Source organism: Montipora capricornis, chromosome 1 (genome assembly GCF_036669925.1).
Source record: "Montipora capricornis isolate CH-2021 chromosome 1, ASM3666992v2, whole genome shotgun sequence".
NCBI classification, from domain to species: Eukaryota; Metazoa; Cnidaria; class Anthozoa; order Scleractinia; family Acroporidae; genus Montipora; species Montipora capricornis.
In genome coordinates, this window is record NC_090883.1 from 41,937,877 (window position 1) to 41,945,376 (window position 7,500).

The following is a 7,500-nucleotide window of genomic DNA, read 5'->3' on the forward strand; positions in this document are numbered from 1 at the left end:
CCTCTCCGCTGCGCGGTCGTCCGATCGCGATTTTGTTATCACCTGTATAATCTCAGACCAAGTTGGACGACACGGAGTCCTATTACCTTAATCATAAAAATTACAATTTCCGGAAAAGACGAAGAGCCAAGTTATGAAAGAAAGGGAAATTTTTCATTAGAAGACTGACAAAGGAGGCGCAAATTGTTTAATATCGTCGCTCTGAAAGAAGAAAGTAAGCCCAATTACTGTCTCTGTGGTGATTGAAGCCAAGGTTGTTTTTGGTTGATTTCAAGTACAACTTTGAATATGATTGGTTCATTGAACTGTCCGATAACAAACTGCCCAATAACGAACTATGCGATAACAACTTGGTAAGTGAATTGGTGGAAAATAGGAGTTTTTTTTTAAACCAATAACAATCGAGAAATTGTAATTTTTATGATTACCAGTAAAAGAGACCTTTCCACGTTTCCACTCATTAATTATTCATGCATCACGTACATGAACCATGATACCCAATGAACACTCAGATGAAAATCTTAAGGGTTTTGATCTGAGATCAAACATGGTTTCGATCTCAGATCAAACACTTGCATTTTAATGAGCATTTTTCAATAACTAATTAATCCATCAATGAACGAAATGAGATATGAAATCAAATAAAGCTATGATCCTCGCAGTGCTTTACTTAATTAATTGACATCGTTAACAACAATTCCAAGAATGACCTGAATGTTATTTGATATAATTAACCTTGATTTTCATAGACGATCGACGAAATAGGGTGAACCCTTGAACGAGACGATTACAAAGACTATAACTTTCATAGCTGTACATTTTTATTGAACAAATGATAGCCATCCACCTCACCTTCGATCCCTATTATCAAGAGGATTCAACGCCTCTTCACCATTCTTCTCCTCCAGATAGCGTCGGATACCACAAATTATTCCATAAACGGCCTTCGGTGGATATCTCTCCCCTGACTTCTTGGCCACTTCCATCACAAACTTGCTAAGGCAGTAATTCAAGGTTACTGCATCCATTTCTTTGGTGCTGGTGGTAAGCTGTGCGACCTTGTGTGAATCATAGAATTTAAAGAGCCCTCCTGGATATACTATAACCGACCGAGAAATTTGCCATTCCCCAAAAATTGTTACCGCCCATTTGTTCTTATATTTGGTTGACGACGGAATACGCGGCTTTTTCGATTAACACGCGTTCTTCGTAAACCGTTTTCGTCGCCCTAAATCCACAGGCGGCCCAGAGTCGGAAGGTAAACAATTATAAGGATTTGTATGGGAATCTTGATAACAGACTGAAAAAGATATTTACCCGCAAAAGTTCTCAATAAAAAAGCCGTACTTTATTGTCATGGTGAATTTCTTGCTTTTTGTGTGGTTTTTTGCCTGATTGAATGCGATTTAAGCGACTTCTCAAATTCCCGAGTCGTCACTCTTCCCTAAATAAAGGAAAGGCTGGCAACTCATTTCTAACTTACCTCAGATCTCGCCGAAAAAATTCACACTTCTCCGGCATCAGTCACGCTCAAAATTCCGGCGATGGCTACACGGATAAATTTACTTCTCCTTGACCAAGTTTCAAGGTACAGCGAGTATCCATTGCTGAGAAACTGCGAAAAATATTCAAATTTTCAAACTCCTTCGAGGCTCGCTAACAACCAATTTTGACACGGCTGGTCAACGGTTCACTGAGCCTCCATACGGTGAGCGCAAACCTACGCAAGTGTACCCATAGTTGGGCAGAGCAAAACAAATCCCAGACTCGTCCCCAAATACCTGCCTGGGGTCATGTTCGAGTTTCTAAATCGGCGAACGATATTAAAAGTTCCACACTGAAACCTTAAACACTGCTCCCATCGCTTTGGTTGCCCCACCGTTTGTTATAAATCCGGATTTTCATCGAACTCCGCAAGTACTGAAGCTGTTTGGATGGAGTTTGAAACGCAGTCGAAGGTATTTACTAGTGTATGAAACTCAATCCTGTTTTTCATCCTTCAACAACTGACATTATCATGACTGCAGAAGAAATTCATATGAAAAGGTCGCTGCACCTTTTCAGCCTTTTGGACACATTTTTCTGTTGAGAGTCCAGGGAAAATGCCATCGTTGAAATCATCTGTGCTTTGTTTCTGCGCTTCCAGTTGCGTTGAAATGTTCAAAATTATTTCTCACACCGGTGCATCAAGCGATATCGATCAATTATTACTCGGAATACCTGAAAGGTTTCCGAGTTACAATCTCGCTTCTCTGTTTTTAGGACAGTAGAAATTACGGTGCGGTGATTTCTTTGGCTCAAAGCAATTCACTTAACAAAACTATACTTTTTCCAACAACAACAAAAAAAACAGCCGTGGTGTCGAGTGTCATCGGACAAGGGGATTTTTGCACGCGTGAGGCTTCAAACAGCTTCAGTACTTACGGAGTTCGATGAAAATCCGGATTTATAACATACGGTGGGGCAACCAAAGCGATGGGAGCAGTGTTTAAGGTTTCAGTGTGGAACTTTTAATATCGTTCGCCGATTTAGAAACTCGAACATGACCGCAGGCAGGTATTTGGGGACGAGTCTGGGATTTGTTTTGCTCTGCCCAACTATGGGTACACTTGCGTAGGTTTGCGCTCACCGTATGGAGGCTCAGTGAACCGTTGACCAGCCGTGTCAAAATTGGTTGTTAGCGAGCCTCGAAGGAGTTTGAAAATTTGAATATTTTTCGCAGTTTCTCAGCAATGGATACTCGCTGGACCTTGAAACTTGGTCAAGGAGAAGTAAATTTATCCGTGTAGCCATCGCCGGAGTTTGAGCGTGACTGATGCCGGAGAAGTGTGAATTTTTTCGGCGAGATCTGAGGTAAGTTAGAAATGAGTTGCCAGCCTTTCCTTTATTTAGGGAAGAGTGACGACTCGAGAATTTGAGAAGTCGCTTAAATCGCTTTCAATCAGGCAAAAAACCACACAAAAAGCAAGAAATTCACCATGACAATAAAGTACGGCTTTTTTATTGAGAACTTTTGCGGGTAAATATCTTTTTCAGTCTGTTATCAAGATTCCCATACAAATCTAGCCTGTGTACAGACCGCCCCTCCCCTCAACAAAAAATCGGAGAGGAACGGTCTGTGATTTACCGTTGATAATCGTGTTCCATACCACGTGATTTTTCCTGGAATGTGTGGAAAATGATTTGATTGGTTATTACCCATCGATCATTACATCATTGAAACAACGAGTTTTGATTGGCTTTTATTTTTATTTCTCCACAACAACACCGTGAGAACCACCGTGAGAGATTTTACGATGAGTTCGTTCGTGTGTACTTCGAGCACGGTACAAAATACGAATAAAAATCTTTTTGATTGTCAAAGAGGTTTTTCTTTTAAAGTGAGAGCGGAATTGTTGTCTATGGAGTGTAAAGTGGAAATCGATTCGACGTACATTTGTAGGAATTGTCAGCGCAAAAGAAACGAAAGCGCTCTTCACGAGGTGAATATAGCACTATTCAAAAGATTGTCCACTCGAAAACGTCTCCCGCTATTCCTTACCAGTCAATGTAATCCCAACCAGCCTAGCCATTCTCAAGTACAATCTACAAAGCGTGATGCCATGGAAGATTTGAGAATGTACACACCGAGTAAAATAACAGCTAATCGGCAACGATCTGTGCTGTTTTGAAGATCAGAGCCGTACCTGGTTGGAAGACTTGCAAATACATCCTCTCCTTTAAAGAGTGCTTCTATGCTATAAAGCCAAGGTATCTTAAAACTATCGGAGACGCTCTTCGATGCACGTTTGAAATCTACCATTGACCTTTAGCTCCAAACGAAATATGAGCCACGCAAATTTTGGTCAGCGTAGATTACTAAATAATGTATGCAAAATTATTCCGGAACACGATTACTAACGGTAAATCACAGACCGTTCCTCTCCGATTTTTTTTTGAGGGGAGGGGCGGTCTGTACACAGGCTATACAAATCCTTATAATTGTTTACCTTCCGACTCTGGGCCGCCTGTGGTTAACGTAATGCCCGCCGCACACGTTGAGGAAAGAACTGAGCAAACGGCCTCGCGAGGCGGTTTGCTCAGCTGTTTTCTCACGTGTGCGGGGAAAGTTTGGTGAGAAATTCGCCTCGCGAGGTCGTGAGGATAAAATCAAACATGTTTGATATTTTTCTCCTCGCAAGGCGAATTCTTCATTGTGTGCGGCCATCGTGAGAATCGAGCTGAGGTTGGTTTAATCAAGCATCCAATAAAAATACATGGCATACTCACGTGACTCCAGCAGTTCAGGATGGTGTCGGAGGAAGAAATTCCGACCTCACTGAAGTCACGTAAGAATGCCAAATATTTTTATTGGATGCTTCATTGACCAAGCTCAGCTCGATTCTCACGATGGCCGCACACAATGAGGAATTTGCCTCACGAGGCGAAAAGTATCAAACATGTTTGATTTTTTCCGCACGGCCTCGCTAGGCCAATTTCACACCAAAAGTTCCCCGCACACGGTAAGAAAACGGCTGAGCAAACCGCCTCGCGAGGCAGTTTGCTCAGCTCTTTCCTCACCGTGTGCGGCGGGCTTAATATTACGGAAAATGGCAAAATTGCATAGATGCATAAGTTATTGTTCCTTCAGTTGGGGAGAAAAATGGAAAAAAAGAATATCACCCCATATTTTTCATTGTTTCGTTTGAGAAGTCATCTAAAAAACTCGTGCTGCGTGTTTCATCAGGGATTCCAATCACCTCGAAACAATAAAAGCACTCGACCTGCGGCCTCGTGTTTTCGTGTTTCCCGGTGTTTGGAACCCCTGACGAAACACTCGCACTCGTTCTTTTATATATTACTTCTAATCCAGCATCTTAACGAGCGAACACAGCTTTGTTTACACTAACAGGGGATGTTCCAGTTCTGTTCAAATTTAGTGATTCTCCGGCAAACTTCAAAGCCGCGTCATCCATCCATCCATCCATCCATCAACGTCATCCAAAACCCTTCGTATGTCGCTTCAATTCCGGCGGACTGGTATCAAAATGTAAGGATTAATCCGCACCTTACTCCTTGTCGTAGTATCTTTCTTTTCATGAGATATAGTTGATATTCAAACCTTGCTATTTTTATTTCTAAGTTGTATGGTTTAGATATTCATCTCAGTGGTTTCTTTGATCTTAGTTTTTAAAAGCTCATCCCACGCTTGCTTTTTATCTGTGATCACGCAGGTGCTGTTCGACCGGTGCATGTTCTTTGATTAAATTAAGAGCTGTCCTTCCTTGTCGCATTAGCGTGTGCGAGATGAAGGAAGAAAGAACCAGTACTTTGCGGAATCATATACCGTCCATACCAGGGACGGGGAGTTTAGCCGGCCCGAGCGTCGCTTACGCCTGTCCTGTTGGTGCCAAGCTAGGAGGAGAAATGACGGCAGATCGCTTTCTTACGCCAGATCAGTTACCACTCCCAGTGTAGTTTCCAGCAATATAAATCCGAGTATTTATAGCAACTTTGTCCTCCATAAGGTACACACATTACGAATTTGCTCAGTACCTTTCAATTAATTAATCTTTTTCTAAAATAAATCCTAATCACAATTTTGCAAGATTAAAGCAAGATTTCTATCAAGCATGCTTTGAAAAAAAAAGTTAAAATCTTACCATTTTTCTATTTCCAAACACAAAAAGGCGAAACTCCTGAATACATGCTGCTGAACAGCAATTATTTCTTCTTTTCGTCATACTACCAAAATTGCGGTAATGACCTAATGCAGCTTTCCATTCGACGGAAATTTCCGCTTTGAAATTTCGGATATTCTTTGAGCCTCAATTCAAGAACCAATCAGAGAGAGTCATGTGAGCTTCCTGCATACGGCGCAAATGAAAAAGGCAAATTTTGCCTACACTAAACCCGAGACATTCAATGTGAAATAGTTTATTTAGGATGAGCCAGTCAGTCATCTAGAGCACACTACATATACATATCGTTATACAGTCTTTACAAGGATAGACGTAGACATAATAGGCATTTAAAGCGAAATAGGTGTGCCACGCCAGATACGAAAAACCACTAAAAAACCACCCTTAAGATGTGGCCAAAAAATCTGTGGAAACGTATTCCCCATCTAATGCAGTGGCACCAGACCACGGGGAAGAGGTAAACAGAGTAAACCATAAAATATATGATATAAAATTAAAGGAAGTGAACCTAAGACTGACTGACGTAGAATGATTAACATTTCCCAACAAAACCTTTAAATAGTCCCCAGAATCCCTAGACAATACCCGAGCCTCTACATCGTGCCGTCAGAATAGCAATTTCTGACTGAACGTCAGAAATTCCATTTAATAACAATTCGGTCAAATCATTCAGTGAAAAGAAGTCACAATCAAAGTGATTTCAAACATTCCGGTCATACCGTACCGAAACGGATTGTTCTACTTGTCTTCCAACCGATGTTTCTAAAATAAATAGGGCACTGCTTCCGAGTTCATGCCTGCCTCCTCTTCAATGCGAGTCTAAGGGGGTATTTACGTGAGACCGAGACGAACTCAGAGCGGAATGAGTTCCAATCGGCCTTGCTATGAGGATTAGAATTACTTTTACTATATTTGTCATGCAATTCCAGACTTTTCTAGAATTATCTTACAATCTGTAATATTCCAGAAAATTTATTAGATGTAACTCAGCAGTTTCCACAAATAGTAGACCTTGCAATACATTATAAATAGCAATAGAACTTTTTAGATGCTTAGAATAAGAGTATAAAAGCAGGCTTATAAAAAATATAAGGGAGTGACTCTCTCCTTACTTGCCGGAGGGCTTACCCTCGTGGCTGGCTGTGATTGAACTTATACTATGAATGCTATACTGTGAGGAAGCTATAACTATGGTGGAGCAGTGTAACCTTTCACCTTGCTATATCCGGAGAGATGACAGATACGATAGCCGACAAAGAATTCAGGGTTCATTCTGAAGTCCTCCGTAAGATTTTGTGTACACACAAAATCCAGTTAGTGGAGAGAATCCAGTAAATCAAGTCGGTGAATCAAGTCGGTGGAACTTGGAATTTAAAGTTAATCAAGATTAGTCCATGTATGGCCATGATGATAATAATAATACTTCTATGGCGAAAAATGCATTACAATATATGATCTTATGCGCCTTACGAATACAACTGAATATAAATATAAAATCTAATTATGCAAATCTGAGCTAAATATTCTCAAATTCTATGGCAAAAATGTGTATATATGTACATTATTTATATCATATATAGTAAAGGAAAAAGCAGAAGAATAATAATACTAACGTCTAAAAAAATATATGTCAAATTTAAGAGAAATAAGCCTGTTTAAAAAGCTAAGTTTTCAGTTCTCTCTTAAAGATGTTCATATTGTCCTCTACCCTAAGGGAAGGTAGTAAAGTATTCCAAAGCGCTGGCGCGGTGACAGAGAAAGCTCTATCACCAGTTGTTCTTGCAGATCTTATTGCAGGTCGAACTAACATGTTGCTATC

General features: G+C 40.6%; 1 protein-coding gene across 3 annotated transcripts in view; it reads right to left on the bottom strand.

Moving 5' to 3' along the window:
• Nucleotides 1-7,500, bottom strand: part of LOC138044476 (uncharacterized) — a 29,675-nt gene that overhangs the window by 21,279 nt on the left and 896 nt on the right. Inside the window, exon 1 of one of the 3 annotated variants that reach the window (XM_068890995.1) lies at nucleotides 853-1,126. The exons of the other annotated variants lie outside the window; for them this stretch is intronic. The gene's annotated coding sequence lies outside the window, so the exon portion shown is untranslated. Of the gene's footprint in view, nucleotides 1-852; nucleotides 1,127-7,500 lie in introns of those variants that run through there. 3 annotated transcript variants of the gene reach the window in all.